Consider the following 16,162-nt stretch of genomic DNA (forward strand, 5'->3'; position numbering starts at 1 on the left):
ATGACTCAAACATGAGTACGCCTGGCTCCACATTACCTGTTCATTCCTTAGTATCCTATTGGAAGTGGGTGTATTTTCTTCAAAGTCGCAAAGCTCTGATCTTTGCACCTGCCATGTGTAAGGGAGGAAAAACTTTTTCCCTACCTTCTTAGGTCTGTAGCTGGGACCTATGAATTAAACTGACAAAGGACAGATTACTAAAAGAAAACGTTTACAAATTCTATTGATGTTAATATTTTAATTTTACATGCACAGAGACTTCACAGAATAGAAGTGAAAACCCAAAGAAGCAGTTAGACTCAAAGATTTTATACTGTTTTAACAAAGCGCAATAAATTATAGAGAAGTAGAGACAGAGAAAAGAGGGATTTGGGCTTCCAAAGGCAGTAATCTGGGAAGGTAAATACATAGGGCAACTAATAGAAGATAAGGGTTATTTTAGTAAGGTTGGTTGTGCAGTCATCTTGGTGTTGACTTTCCATCTCTGGTGATAAGGGTTGTTCTCCTCCTTCTGGTACAGGAGATGGGGAGGGGAACATCTTCACAAAGGGAAATTAACGACCTGCTTTTAGGCAAAGAGGAAGAGGGCTGAGAGTCCTTCCTGTGTTTGCTTTTTCTCCGTTGCCTTCAACCATCCTTATGCCAAAGTGATATATTTTGGGGTGGCATATTCTGACTCCCTCCCCATGTTATGTTGTTGAAACTAAAAATGGGAAAGAAAGAGCTAGAACAGTAGTAATAGCTACCATTTGTTACCAGCTATTAAATCAAGTAGTTTTTGATTTTTCATATATAAACTAACAAGCAAGTGTAAGGGGGTAGGTGCCGTTATTATTGACAATCATTTACTTGTTTTATAGATGCAGACGCGGAGGAGTGCTCAAGATCACCAGGTTGTAAAATTTGGAGCCAGTATTTGCATCCATGACTGACTGGGGCTGAAGTGTTCCACATTATTGCAGTTTTCTAGAAGAAGGGTGGGCCTACAGAAAGACATGGATATTAAGATGGTGATACTGAGCATAGAATATGAAAGTGATTTTACCAGATTAGGGAGAAGGCAGAGAAAGCTAGATATGAAGAGTCTCAGAGGATATGGAGAGTAACCAGAGATAACTGTCACAAACATTATGCTTGTTATTGGTATTGCTCCCCTGGAGGAAATAGGGAAATGAATATTTCAGAACCAAAGGAGACTTGAATTTTTTCATTTAAGCGAATGGGTATGAACAATGGTCCTGATGTTGAGGCAGTGTTCCCTAAGACACACTATATAGATTGCTGCCTTTGAATGTGAGCATCAGAAAAGTTCTAGTCAAATACATGGTTCTCATGGAGGAAGCTGTTTGTTTTGAACCATCCCAACCTCTGTAGTTCTTCCTCTTTCTCCAAGTCAGCCAACACTGCTTCCCTATCCTCTCCCCCCAACTTCATCCCTAACCCTTAAGGCATCTCTGGAAGAGCAGAAAGATCTTTAGGAAGGAAGTCTGAATGCTGGGTTTCTGTCTTGGTTTTATTATGTTGTGATCCTGGGAAACTTAATAACCTCTCTGCATCTCACTTCCTCATCTGCAAAATGGGATATTAAAACCCATTTCATTCATTTTCAGCAAATATTTATTGAATGCCATCCATTCAATAAATGTACCAGACATTCCTCTAGGTACTGGGAGTCTAGCAGTAAACAGACAAAAATCTCTGCCCTCATTGGAGTTTGCACTCTCATAGAGGAGACAGAAAATACACAAAATAAACAAGCTAGTTTTAAAGTGTGTCAAATGATCATAAGTGATATGGAAAAAAAATAAAGGGGAGGAAAAGCATTGGAATAAGGGGAGGAGAAGCATTGGAATGAGGGGAGGAGAAGCATTGGAATGAGGGGAGTTTATACTTATGGCCACTGATAAGGTGATATTTGAGAAAAGACCTGAAGTAGATAAGGGGCTGAGTCATACATATATCAAAGCAAGAGTATTACCAGCAGGGGGAACAGTCAGTGCAAAGGCCCTGAAACAGCAATGTGCCTGATGCATACGATGTAAAACAAGAGGGTCAGTATTAACGGCAGCAGAGTAGGCAAGAAGGAGTACAACCAGAGAAATGAGATCACGGACAATCCAGTAGGCCCAGTGAGGACTTTGGCATCTACTCTGATGAAATGAGGAGTTGCCGGTTCAGTTTTGAGCAAAGCTGTGCTATAAAGTGTTTTAGGTTCACAAAGATCTCTCAGACTGCTTTTCATAGAATATTTTGTAGGGATGAAAAAGGTGGAAGAAGGGAAACCTACTAAGAGATTTGTGTAACATTCCATGTTAGAGATGAAGGTTTCTTGGAGCAGGGCTGTAGCAGTTGGGGTGGTGAGAAGTTTTTCAGATTTTATAGGTAGAACAAGACAATTCCCCCACATCCATGGAATGAAAGAAAAATTGAAGTATTAAAAAATGTTGCCAACTTTTTTTTTTTTTGCCTAAATATCTGAAAAGTCGAAATCGCCTCTGAGTGAAATAAGCAAGCCTGGAGTTGGAGAAGTTTTTCTTGGGGACACTTAGAAGTCCGTGATCTTATCTCTTCTTCCACTTTGCATGGAAACAATACATACTTGTCTTTAGTCTGATGAAAAGAGACGCTGCCGATGAGCTGTGATGGCCGAGTGGTTAAGGCGTTGGACTCGAAATCCAATGGGGATTCCCCGCGCAGGTTCAAATCCTGCTCACAGCGTTTTCGATGTGGCTTCCGCAAAATTTACTGCTGTGCCTACTCGCCTCACAGAAATCCCTCAGGCTGCAGTTCCGATTTAGAACGCAAATTTTCAAAGAGCGTGGGCAGCAGCCAGATTTCAATCCCTTTCATTGCTCTGTGAGCCTCCTGAGCCCAGCCTCCCCACTGTCCTCACCGGGTTTAGAGCGCGCTCAAAAATACTGGCTGCGATGAAATGAAGTTATTAAATCTGTTAAGAGAGATTACAGCAGCAAACTGTACAGAGGAGACGTTGGAATTTGGGGAAATCGTTTCTCTTTGTGATGGTAGAGAGCCGATTATAAAGAATGCTTCTTTAAAGCATTCCCAGGCAGCAATCTTCAGTGTCTGTCCTGATATCAGCGGCTGCTGGTGAGAGCCATAAAAATTTAAGATAATATTCCATCATATTTGCTACACGCTCTTTAAGACAAGCGTTTTATACAAACGAGGAAATTGAGGCACAGAGAGGATATATTACATTTTAACTTCTGACTTTGCCTTGAATTTCAAAAACTTGGTCTCCTTCTTAACGTACTAAACCACTCTTAAAGCACTTTTGCATTTTCAGCTATTTTGCCTACTTTGAACAGCTAAGTACATTTTTAAGCCAATTCTATTCTGTTTTCTAAGTTTATTTTTCAAATGAGATTCTTAAAATGTATATTTCTGTTGAATTCTTGTCTCCTTATTGCATTTTGAGGGCAGATGAATATTCTGAGAAAAAAAAAAAGGAATGAAGAGCTCAAAACCAGGCAGTAATATAAGCTGGGTAAGAAAGGATGTGAAATAGAGTGAGGAAAAGTGAATAGATAACTGAGTTCATAGAGATTTGTTCAAGCAACGAGAGCTGCTGCATACTAAGCACCAAACAAGTTTTCAACTGCGTAGTCAGAGAATAAGTGAAGATTAACCATTGTTTTCAAAGAAAACATTTTATGTAAATCTATGTTATGCATCCAAAGCACAAAAGAAATCATGCTTTCCCAAAGTCCATACAGTCTCTGGTTTTAACCTCTTACTCAATTAAAAAAAAAAAGCAATCATTCTTTTAGCTGGCATAAACTGTGGATGGTAATGAAAATATGAATATGAGAACACTCATTCAGCAGAGGCCAGTGGTGCAATGGTTAACACGTCTGACTACCAATCAGAAGGTTCTAGGTTCGACTCCTTGTTGGCTCGGTAAGCTCCGTTTTTCCTTCATCTTCCTAGGTACTTTTTTCAAAAGGATACTGAAACAATTTTTAAAGTCTTTCGAAAGTATTTTCGTGGAAGTGATCCTTCACCTTCTGTCAGTTGAGTCTGAAAGAGACTTCAGAAGCATCAGAGGACCATCCTGAAAATTTTCTTCTTTTCATCACTTCTTGAACTTGAGAAAAGATATTGGCTGAAAAAGACCACTGGAAGGGAGGGTTTTAAATCAAAGAAACTTTAAAGAAAAATAAACGAAAAAAAATTTCCTGGCAGTATCTTCTCCATCAATATTTTTTCCCATTGGGAAGAGTCCTCACTCACAGAGGACTACCTGCACAGCTCTTTCCTCGCATGGGTACTAGCAAAAAGAAAAGGGACATCTCCTGGGGAAAGGTTCGGCTGTTGTGGACGCGGGATGCGAGAGGCTCCTTGCCTCACTCAGTTGGGCCCATTAGGGTTCAGTTCTGAAGCCCGGCGGATGCCCCTCTTCCCCCTCCCTCACCAGCCGTAACTGACCATCTTCTGGAAGTAGGCAGGAGCTGGGAAACCGGACCTCAGTGGACAGAAGAACCAAGAGGAGTGCCCTCCCCATTATTTTTTTAAAGTAAATACCCCAGGAGAAGATGAGCGTGTAAGGAAGACGTGGGAAGGCAGCTTTGGAGCGGCCCCTCCAAAGAACAGACCTGCCTCTTTTCTCTGTGTGGAGACAGAATAGAGAGGCTGGGGGGAAATCACTGCCAAGGCGGGAGGGTGGGTGGGGGGTGGGAAACATTTCTCAAACTAAACCAAAAGAGCATCTTAATATGTGGCTCGATTTCCGAAGGTATAGCTTGTATCCTCGCTCTGCACCGCAGGTAAATTTATCGAAGTTGCCGACGTGCGCTATGAGGAGCCCCTGAGGCTGAAATGAAAGGAACCACCTAGCGCGCTGCCTCCGGGGGCCCAAGTCTGTTGGGCTGTGAACGGATTGAAAGGAGAACTGGCGTCTTACAGCTTCTTATCCCGTTCCCAGCTCTTTACTGCTAAAGGGAGAGAAGATCTTCCATGAAAGCCAAGTGCAACCTCACGTGGAGCGGGCATTTACCTTGGAAACTGCCTGGGATAAGGAAAGAGAACGAAGCACAGACGTTATGGGAACACACCCCGCGTCTTGCTGCTACTAGGACCACGCTCTAAACAACTCAGTCGCTAGCCACCCTGAGCTTGCTTTCTTTTCTCGATTGAAACTCGTTTAAAGCGCCAAAATAATACTGTCTCCTGAAGGTTCACAAAAACTAAGCAGGCACATTTCGTAACTCTTTTTAACCTTAATCCTTCCCTAAAACACAACCGTCTCGTTCCCACACTACTCCTTCAATTTTCTTCAATAAACTTGAACTTTTAAAGTTACTTTTACTTTGAAAAACTACAACAAACAAGGCGAAACGAAAATACACAGCTTTCTTGTTTCACAAAGAAGACAATATCTGAACTTCCTGTTCTGAGCAGCAGCGTTTCGGAGTTAATACGTACTTTGGATTCTAAGTGCCTACTCGGCAGGCACCAGAAGGTCAAAACCACACCTCGACTGGCCGCTACGGGAATCAAACCCGCGCTCTTGGTGTTATTAGCACCACGGTCTAACCAACTGAACTAACCTGCTACTCTGAAAGTTACTCTCTTTTAAGAAAGTAAATTCGTTTACATTTTTTGTGTTTGAAAAATAAAAGGAACTTCTTTTCCCCCGCTCCCTCAAACCACATTCATAGACTTTCATGAGGAAACTACACGATTTCAATTCTTCTTATTTGGACTAGAAAATCCACGGAGAAATTTTCATGCAGAGGCTGTCTAGTTTATTTGTGGAGAAAGCACTGTTATGAGATTTTCAATCGTGAATGAAGGGAGCCTCCGGTTTTTAGAAGCATGTCCCTACTGGATCACTAATAGCAAACGTCTCTTTAATGACTTTCAACTTAGTGACCTAATTTTTTCAAGTCGGTATTAAAATTTTCACCCAAATGTTCATTCTCTGTATCACTCAACTTCCATTTTGAGAAGCAGAGGATCCAAGCACTAGGTCGGAGAGGATAGAACAAGTGAGATGTGCTCTTTGGTCCTTGGTGAGGCTATAGTTTTTAACATGTGAAGTTGAAGGAATCTCCTGCAGCCTCGGGAAATGTCCCTTTACATTTCATGAGGTTGTATCATTTCTTTTCTACTTTTCGAACTTTCATGCTGACTGACCCCTAGTTAAATTTTCAACGAATATATTAATTTAAAGCTAAATGAATCAGCAAGTGATGATTTTGTTGATTTTTAGGCCGACGCTGGTGCAAGAGAGAAGTGTGGGTTTCTAGTGGTAAATATTCAACCGTTACTGGCTCAAGTTCTGCCAGAGTCTTCTAAGTTTTATTCCTCTAGTCTTCAAGAGCTCTTGTCTTGGGTTGCAAGAGCTAAGACTTCAACGTGCTCAAAAATCACAGAAAAGACATCTATCTGACACCTCTTCTGCAGTCACACGTCCTCTGTACTTGTCAAAATCAACCACATTCTGGCTTTTGAACATCCTTGTACATCCCACAGTTTGTGTATAGATCCCTGATGTTCATATAGAAAGACTTCGCGAAGGAATGAGCTTGTTTTAGTAATTTGAACACCGAAAGAATTACTGTAAATAAGTGGAGAATTGAAAGTGCTTATGCCCTGCTTCTTACAGATGCCTTTAATAACATCTAGGTGCAAACTAAATAAAGCACTAAGTTTTGTGGGGTATTTTTGGGGGGTTTTTTTTTTTTTTTCCTTACCGCAAGGAATTACTTGAAGCTGTGGAAGAATTTATGCATATGGGCATAGAATTGCTTTTTGCCATGGAAATTAAGGGTAAATGTATGTTACTCCTCACTGTATAAATGGCACTAGGGACAATATATTTGAAGGTGACGGACACTTGGTATTGGGTCAGTATCTCCTAGTTCACAATTACAAAAGGGTGTCCAATAAGTGCCGAAACCCGGGATTGAACCAGGGACCTTTAGATCTTCAGTCTAACGCTCTCCCAACTGAGCTATTTCGGCTACCCCTGGACTAGCTTTTTCTCAGCTACTCCCTTTAAATAGTCTTTTCTTAACAACCTCTTCCATTTCAGAAAGAAAAGAGAAAAAATTTTGCCTTGTTTTCTGAAAATGTAACGTATTTCCCATTTCAAAAATAATTGTACCAACAAAAACTCAGACAATGGGGAAATATACTTAAAGTTTCCTGAGTATGATAGGAAGAACAAAAAAACAGTGATAAAAGAAAATTTATGTATTGTTCTTAAGGATACGAATTGGATAGCTATAGGGGTGTGGTGATTCAGAGCTTCCTGTTGGAATGGTAAGCTTCCTAGATACATAAGAAAACATCATTTGGGATCATTTCTAGCTTGACGCTTAAATATCTTTTACTCTTTCAGTCGTTTTTTATTCCTTTCTATTCTATTAAGGTATAAGTTATATACAGTAAAGTACCCAAATCTTAAGTGTACAGTGTGTTGATTTTTACAAGTTTACACCCCTTTGTCACCATGCATGCTCCCTCCTGCTCCCTCTGATTTGATACCCCCGCAAAGTAAGCCACTGTTCTGAACTCTTTCACTATATCTACTGTCATTTGTTTTTAAACTTCTACAATGAATCAGGTAGACTCCGCATTCTTATGTCTGGCTTCTTTCACTCAATATTGTCTTTGAGATTCACCTATGTTTTCTAAAGTAGTTAAAAGCAGTTTGTTCCTAGGTATCGACTTCCATTTTATGGATATACTACAATTTACTTACCCATTCTGAAGTCGATGGACATTTGGTTTTCAATTTAGGGTTATTATAAAAAGCACTGAACCTTCTTGTGCATGGTTTTAGGTGAACATAATCACTGATTTATTAGATAGATACATAGGTGGAATTGCTGGTCTATAGGATATATGTATGTTTAACTCTATTAGGTGCTGCTAAACTGTTTTCCAAAATGCACGTACCAGTTCTCACTACTGAAAACAATGTATGAGGCTTCTGGTTGCTTCACAGCCTAGCCACTACTGGGTATTGTTATTTTAATTTTAGCTACTCAGGCCAGGATGTAGTGATAGGTCTTTGTGATCTTGACTTGCATTTTTGATGACTATGATATTTTGCATCTTCCCATATGCTTTTCCCCATTTAAAAAATTGGGTTGATTGCCAGTTTTTACAAAATTGATTTGTAGTTCATTACGTATTGTGAATGCAAGTGCTTTGTCAGGTATACCTGTTGCAAATATCTTCTAATTTGTGGCACACCTTTAGTTCTCCTAATTTTGTATTTTGAACTTTTCAGTTTTAACGAAGTCCAATTGGACTTTTAATGAAGTCCAATCTTTACAGTTAGTGCTTTTTTGCATCCTAGTTCAGAAATATTTGCCTACACTAAAGTCATGAAGCTATTCTATGTTTTCTTCTAGAAGTTTAAGTATTTTACTTTTAACATTTAAGTTTATATTCCATTTTCAATTTATATATGGTGTGAGATAAGGATTGAAATCATTTTCTTTACTATATGATTTCAATTGACCCAGAATTATTTATTGAAAAGTCAATCTTTTCCCCACTGAATTGCAATGTCTCCTTGTCATCAAACAGGGAACTGCATATGTGTGGGTTTTTTTCCCCCTAGGCTCTCTATTCTGTCCCATTGGTATCTGTCTGCCTTTACACTAATATTACACTGTCTTAATTTTTTTAACTTAAAAGTAAGTAATAATATCTGATAATATAGGGGCTCAGTTTTGTTTTTTTCACTTTGGATTGCCATAGCTATTCTGGATTTTTAAAAAATTATTATTTCAATATAAATGTTAGAATCAACTGTCAATTTCCACCTCCCACTCTCCTCCCAAATCCTGCTAGCAGTTTTTTGTTTGTTTTTTGTTTTTTGTTTTTTTGGTGATGCATAAAATCTATAAGTAAGTTTGGGGAGAATTAATATTTTAGCAAGATTGGATTTTTCTGGCCAGGACCATGGTAGATTCCTCCATTCAAGTCTTTAATTTCTCTCAACAATGTTTGGAAGTTTTCAGTGTTGAAGTGTTGTTTTAAAAGATTAACTGCTCTGCATTTGATGTTTAACAATGCTATTTTACATGGCATTTCTTCTTAAATTTCATTTTCTAATTGCTTATCGTTAGTATAGAGACATGCCATTTATTTTTGTATATCCACCTTATATACAGTAAATTTGCTAGATTTACTTATTAATGATAATTGTTAGTAGATCATGGTTGTATGTATGCTATCATGTCAGTGTGATCAATGCTGATTTTACTTCTTTCTAGTCTTTATACTTTTTTTCCCCTTACCTGTTGTTTAGAACCTCCAGTACAATACTGAATAGAGGTTACTATGGTGGACACTCCTGTCTTATTCCTAGTCTCAAAGAAAGCTTTCAATATTTCACCATTGCATAAGGTTAGTTGTAGGGTTTTTTTTTTTTCCAGAATACTCTTTTAGATTAAAGAAGATACCTTTATTCCTAGTTTGTATAAATTGTAATTATGAATGGGGATTGAACCTTATTAAATAATTTTTCTGCATCTATTGAGATATACATATAATTTTTTTCCTTTAAAATTCAGTGTGGTAATGTATATTGTTTTTTACAGGCTAAACCAAATATTCTTAAATTTACAGAATGAGTTCCATGTGGTCATAATAGATTATTCTTTTAATATGTTGCTGGATTCAATTTACCAATATTTAGAACTTTTCATCTATTTCCCTGAGATATATTGACCTGAAATTTTCTAGTTTTATAATATCCTAGTCAAGTTTTGATATCAGGATCATGCTAACTTCATCAAGTAAGCTGGGAAGCTTCCCTTTTATATTATCTGGAAGAATTAGTGTACAATTTGTATTATTTCTTTCTTAAATATTTGGAAGAATTCACCAGTGAGCTATATTGACCTAAAGCTTAATTTGTAGGAAAATTTCATATTAGAGATTCTATTTCTCTGATTGATATAGGACAGATCAGATTTTCTATTTCTTCTTGTGTCAGTTATGGCAAATTGCATTTTTCACTCTGTGACAAATCGTTTCATCTAAATCGTTAACTTCATTGGCAAAAAATGTTAATATTTTTGCTTTGTTGATTTTTTTCTATTGTGTGTTAGCTTTCATTTCAATGGATATCTCCTCTTATTTTTAGCATCTTCTTCATTTTACTTTCTTAGAATTAATTTGCTTTTGTTTATCTAGCTTCTTTTGATGAAAGCTTAAATATTTGATTTTCAACCTTTTCTTTTTAACATATACATTTAAAGACATGAATTTGCCTCTCAACACTGCTCTAATTACACCTCAGCACTTTTAATGTCATATTTTCATTATCATTCAATTCTACCTATTTTATATTTTCCATTTGATTTCTTATTTGGCCCCAGTGTTATTTAGAAATGTGTTCTTTGCTTAATTTCCAAACAGTGGGAGATTTTCTAGATACATTCATTGATTTATAATTTAATTCCACTGTGATGTGAGAGTATAAACTACATAACTTAAGTCTTTGGAGTTTTGTTCATGGCTCATCATATGGTCTATTTTGACATATGTTCCATGTACATTTGAAAGTAATATGCATTCTAACACTGTTCTATATATTGTTTTAGACATGTCAATTTGGTGAGGTTGGCTAATCATGCAGTTTAAATTTTCACATCTTTACTATGTCTAGTTTGTTCTTGTTCCTTGAATTTCCTGAGCATTTTTTGTTTGTTTGTTTGTTTGATTGTTTTACCCTGACAGATGTTTGTCTCTTTAGCTGTGGAAGACTGTAGGAGATGACATGCTGGCCCTCAGATATTTTGAGTTTTTAGTCTCCTATCTCCTACAGCTTCAAATCTAGCAAACATCTTGAAAGGGAGAGCAGCTGTGTGTACAAGATAGAGGCCTGTCTCTAGCTGGACTTTCTGTTTTAAACAGTATGATTATGGAAGATTTTACTCTGTCCTTAGAAGCCTTTGGCCAAACTCCCCAAGTATGCTTGTACAGTCCCCCAATCTATCAAGTGTCTCATTAGGGAAACTAATCATATTTGGAGCTCCTGTAGTTTCTAAATTATCATGTCAGCTCCCTTAACCAACAAAATCCTTTCAGGCTTCTCTTTTCTCCAGAACAGTCCTTTTACAAGCTAATCTCAGTATGTTACAAAACAAAAGAAAAAAATCCAGTTAATATAAGCTCACCACAGAAGGGTTTACCATTCTCTGAAACTCCAATTCATACAGTCTTCATTGCTTCCATAACACTCCCATGTTTTACAAATATGATGTTTGTAATTGTGATTCATCTCACCTTCTTTCTTGTTGTAGTGGGAGTTTTAGGATTTCGTGTCCTACATAATTTTTCTCAGAGGCAGAAGTTAAGCTCAAATTTCATATTAAGGGGCTTGAATTTAGGACCTCATCTTAAAAGAACTAAAGCATTACCCAGCATACTACCCACGTTAGCCACAGCAAAGACACAGTCTTTGTCTTTATCAAGAAGAAAGAGCTCGGATACTTGATGTGGACATTATTAGAACTCACTGATCCTAATAAAATTATTTCTTACACCATTTTACATAGAAAAGTGCTATCATAACTATTTGAAAATGGAAATACAATATTTAGAAATGTTTAGTTGTTGTAATTAAAGCCTAATTAACTGAGCACCATGAATAATGAGAAATCCCAAAGTCAGTACCTACTGCACCATTAACAACAATAACATTCTAATCTATAAATAGGAGTCATTTTATATATATATTATATATATATATATATATATATATATATATAGTATATAAGTGCAAAGACAACACATGGGAAATGTCCACAAGGGAAATTCATTCATTAGAGACTCAGTGTGCAGATATTTATTGGTAGCTGCCTAGCATGTACCAGAACTCCCAGAAAGAAAGTGTTCAGGATAAACCATATTGTTTGCACAGTTTAGGCAGAGTGAGCCACTTGCGTCATTTAAGAAATGGTGGGAACTATTTCAAAATCTTAGTTTCCAGATGCCAGTTAAGGGCCCATCTTGCAAGCTGATCTTTCTAAGAATAGCAATCTCAGGTTTCTATGTTAACCCTTTTCTGTACAATCCCCTTAAAAGTAACTAGACCCAGAGATAAATATTTTCTATTCATCTGATTGAGATTTCCGAGCAATTCCCAATGTAAATAACTTCACCTGTAACTCGTCTACTATTCCCTATAAAAATCTAAAGCAAACCACTTTGCAGAGACACTGATCTTTGAATCTGGAGTTCTCTCCTGAATGCAATAGCCCGAATAAAATAAATCTCATTTATCTGGGTTTTGTCTTTGACAGTTTGTTGCCATGAGTCATAGCCCACCTCAGACACCCATCTTTTCCATCCAGGCACCGGGTCCTTGCATGCCTGCTGTGGCCCTTTCCTGACTGGCAATTTGGAGATCCCTCAGTGAGTCCAGCTCCTGGACTCTGTGCTCCAGACATGTGTCAGTTGTAGCATGGTAAGGATTTGATTTTGGTTCCTTGTTTGAGCACTATTTTGGTTTGGTTTTGTTGCCAGTTTTTGTTTACCTTTGGCATTTGGGGTTAAAATATAAAATCCACCCCTCAACCCTCACCATTACATGCTTTTGCATTATGATAACAATTCAGTTCATTACCTCCTAAAATGGCAGAATTTAACTACTAGGACACTCTTTTTATTATGTCTTGATTATTTAAGATAACGAAGTCTTTCCACTTTCGAAACAGTTAAGGTTATTTATAATTACATTACCTCCTATGTTTACTTTTTTAACTAGACTCTATTCTTTAGAGAATTTTTAGGTTTACATAAAAACTGAGCAGAAAATACAGAGACTTCCTATATACCATCTTTTCCCCACTTCGGAGTTTCCCCGATTATTAAAGGTAAAATCAAATATTTTATTTTTATTTTTAAAATCAATCTAACAGATAACAGTTTGCTAAAAATAATAGCAACAATGTATTCACTGATTATAACTTATAGATAATTGAAATGAATAACAACAATGTTATAATTGATGGGAGGAAGGAATTGGGAAAATTCTGTTATGAGGTATTTGCACTACCCATGAAGTTGTGTAGTGTTATTTGAAAGAGTATTTAGATTAGTTATAAATATAAATTGTGAGCTCCCCTAGTTTCCAGTGGTTTGCTGGCAATCTTTGGTGTTCCTTGGCTTGTAAATGCACTACTCCAATCTCTGCCTTCCTCTTCACAAGGCATTCTCCCTGTGTTCATGTCTGCTTCCAAATTTCCCCTTATTATAAGGAGATGTCATATTGGTTTTACTGGATTAGGATTCCCCTCCTCTCCAGTATAAGTTCATCCTAACTTAATTAATCTGCATTTATCCACATTACATCTGCAATTATCTTATTTCCAAATAAGGCCACATTCTGAAATACTGGAGTTTAGGGCTTCAACATATGAATTTGGAGCAGAGGAAACACAATTCAACTGATAACAATGTAGTTGTATCTTGTCTTTTTATTCACTCTGATAGTCTTTGTTCTTTATTAGTGTATTTAGAACATTTATATTTAATGTGACTATTGCTATTGTTGGATTACTATCTACCATATTTGTAACTACTTTCTATTCATTTTCCTATTCTTTGTTTTATTCTTTGTCTTCCACTCTGTTTCTGCCTTCTCTGGGTTTAATTGAGCATTTTATAGATTCTTTTTTCTCTCCTCTTAGCATATCAGTTAGAGTTTATGTACTGGATACTCCAACTAGTACCGGCTCCAGCTGTGAGCTTTTGCTCTTGGGCTTCTATCCGCTGGTAACTGTGATTCATGGGATCTGCCTCTCTCTCCTGTTTTTTTGTCAGCATGTTTCCCTGTGACTCAATTCTCTGATATATCTAAGAAGGGTTGTTAGTTTTTAGTTTTTCTTAGCTTTCCTGTTGTTGTGAGGTAGGGAGTGATGACTTCCAAACTTTTTACAATTGGGGTAGAAACTTGAAGTCCTCTATGTCTACTTTTAAAATCTTATTGTCACTTTGATTAACTAGGCAGCCAAGTATCGTTTTCCAGTAATATGTGATCCTGTTTAATTAGGTGTTCAAAATATCTGACAACTTTTGACATTTTTCTTCCTCAAATCAAGTCCCAATGTACATCATTTGCAGCTAAAACTGGCTTTGAGATTTCCCAGAAGGCCCTAGAAAAAGAGGTAAAAAGAGAGGTGCTAGAAAGAGTTTAATTTATTTGATATATTACAATATATATATATTGCATGGGAAGTGTTGTCAAATTGGAAGAGGTATTTAGCTCTCTACTTGGAGTTAGTCAAACAACAAAGTCCCCTTGACTGTCCTCACTTCTGACACTATTTGCAAGTTTGAGGGGGTTCCCAAAAACACCTTTGGGTTTGATAATTCACTAGAAGAATTCACAGAACTCACCAAAAGCTATTATGCTCACTGGCTATGACTTATTACAGAAAAAGGATACAAATTAAAATCAGCCAAAAGGAGAGACATATAGTGTAGATTCTGGCAGGGTTCTAAATATAAGACTTTCCTTGTCCTCAGGATGAGTTACCCTCCTGATGTCTATGTGTGACAATACACACAGACTATTGCTAGCTCAGGAATATCACCCAACCTTCCTTGTCCAGAATTTTTATTGGCGCTTCATTACATAGGCATGAGTGATTGACCACCCACATGCTTGAACTCACTCGCTAGGCTGACTGATACTGAGTGAACCGAAGCCCTCCCTGTAAATCACATGGTTGGTTTTTCTGACATGGCTACAGAGAATGGCCAAGCCCACCACCCCCCGCCCTCGAAATACACTACTATTAGATGTGATATAGATTACCTCCCAAAAGCTGAGGGCAAAGGCCAGACCTCTCTTTGGGCGTGGCCAAATTTTTCTCTACATGGGAAGGGATGGGTTCCTCCCCAGACCCTCACCTAGAATGGTATCTGGCAAAGAGAATGCGAATAATTCTATTTTTCGAAGAAACTAATAACATAAATGAGTAGCCTGTACTGAGGGGAACTGGTTGGCTGGGGATAGGAATAGGGAGGGCCTTTATACATAAAATATTTTGAACCATATGAATATATTATGTATACAAAAAACTTGAAAATTAACAAAGTAGTTATATGAAATATAATTTGGACATGCCAAAGACACAAAAGTAGGCCATATTTATGTTATAGATAAAATCACTTGGAGACCCTTTAAGGATACAAATCTTTTCTGCTTGCATCAGCAACAGAAACGGAAACTGGGGAGAAATAAATAGTAAAGAAACCCAAAAGGTCAAAATGGTAAGAAAAGTTTCTTGTTCCACTATTATATAAGACACTATAATTCTATAAATAGTCTAAAAATTATTGGAGTATTCTTATATGAAGAGGAAAAAATTTTAAGCAGAATATTTAACTCTTTTTCATAATAGTATGAGATCTACAGTAGTTATTTACCCTACGATGGGGCTAAAACAAACTCATTTCGAATTCTAATTATTAGCCAAACATATATTTTAGTCCTTTATTTGGCAGAAGCATATATCAACTCTAGAAAAACCTTGAGTAACAGTGTTCAAAATGTCCAATATTTTCATCTGGAACAACCAAAAAGAAACACATTGTTTTTCCTTCTCATCATTCCCATCCAAACCACCTTATCTTTTCCTTCTTCTTTTCCTATCCTCCTCTTCTATCCAAAGTTCTGACTTTATTCCACTGTACAGTTTTGAGACTCTATTGATATTTTTGAGGCTTTACTAAGTGTCACATACTGGACTACTTAACTGAAAAAAAATTTTTTTAAATAAAGTCATGGCAATTGTCCTTGATAAGCAAACTAGTAGGAAGACAGTTGTATGTGTAAATACATCGTTTTTACAATGAGATAAATGTGAATTTAATATTATGAATTATCTATTAGTAAGAAGAAATAAATTATCAGATTTTTTTTCTGGGCCATGAAGTATGAGTAGGCGTCTGTCACATGGACAAGAGGATGATGAGCATTATTTGTGGAGAAAAGAGCTTAAGAGGTCTTTTTTATTTGCACTGGCAAATCTCTTTTCTGACCTCAGATCTTTACAGTCCTTTAGTGAAAGAAACTGCAAGACAAAACAAAACTCTCTTGCTAATGTTGCTCATTTCCCAGAGCTGAAATTTAACCTTTATTTTGCCAAAATGAATA

The 16,162-nt window shown here is 37.0% G+C and overlaps 3 non-coding genes across 3 annotated transcripts; 2 read left to right on the top strand and 1 right to left on the bottom strand.

The window, feature by feature from the left end:
* The first annotated feature begins 2,636 nt into the window (after positions 1-2,636).
* Positions 2,637-2,718, top strand: TRNAS-CGA (transfer RNA serine (anticodon CGA)). Its single transcript has one exon. It is a non-coding gene; the product is annotated as a tRNA-Ser (tRNA).
* Positions 2,719-3,848: 1,130 nt separating this feature from the next.
* TRNAG-ACC (transfer RNA glycine (anticodon ACC)) lies at positions 3,849-3,921 on the top strand. The gene has a single exon. It is a non-coding gene; the product is annotated as a tRNA-Gly (tRNA).
* Positions 3,922-6,916: 2,995 nt separating this feature from the next.
* On the bottom strand, positions 6,917-6,989 carry TRNAF-GAA (transfer RNA phenylalanine (anticodon GAA)). Its single transcript has one exon. It is a non-coding gene; the product is annotated as a tRNA-Phe (tRNA).
* Positions 6,990-16,162: the final 9,173 nt, after the last annotated feature.

Source organism: Globicephala melas, chromosome 11 (assembly GCF_963455315.2).
Source record: "Globicephala melas chromosome 11, mGloMel1.2, whole genome shotgun sequence".
NCBI classification, from domain to species: domain Eukaryota; kingdom Metazoa; phylum Chordata; class Mammalia; order Artiodactyla; family Delphinidae; genus Globicephala; species Globicephala melas.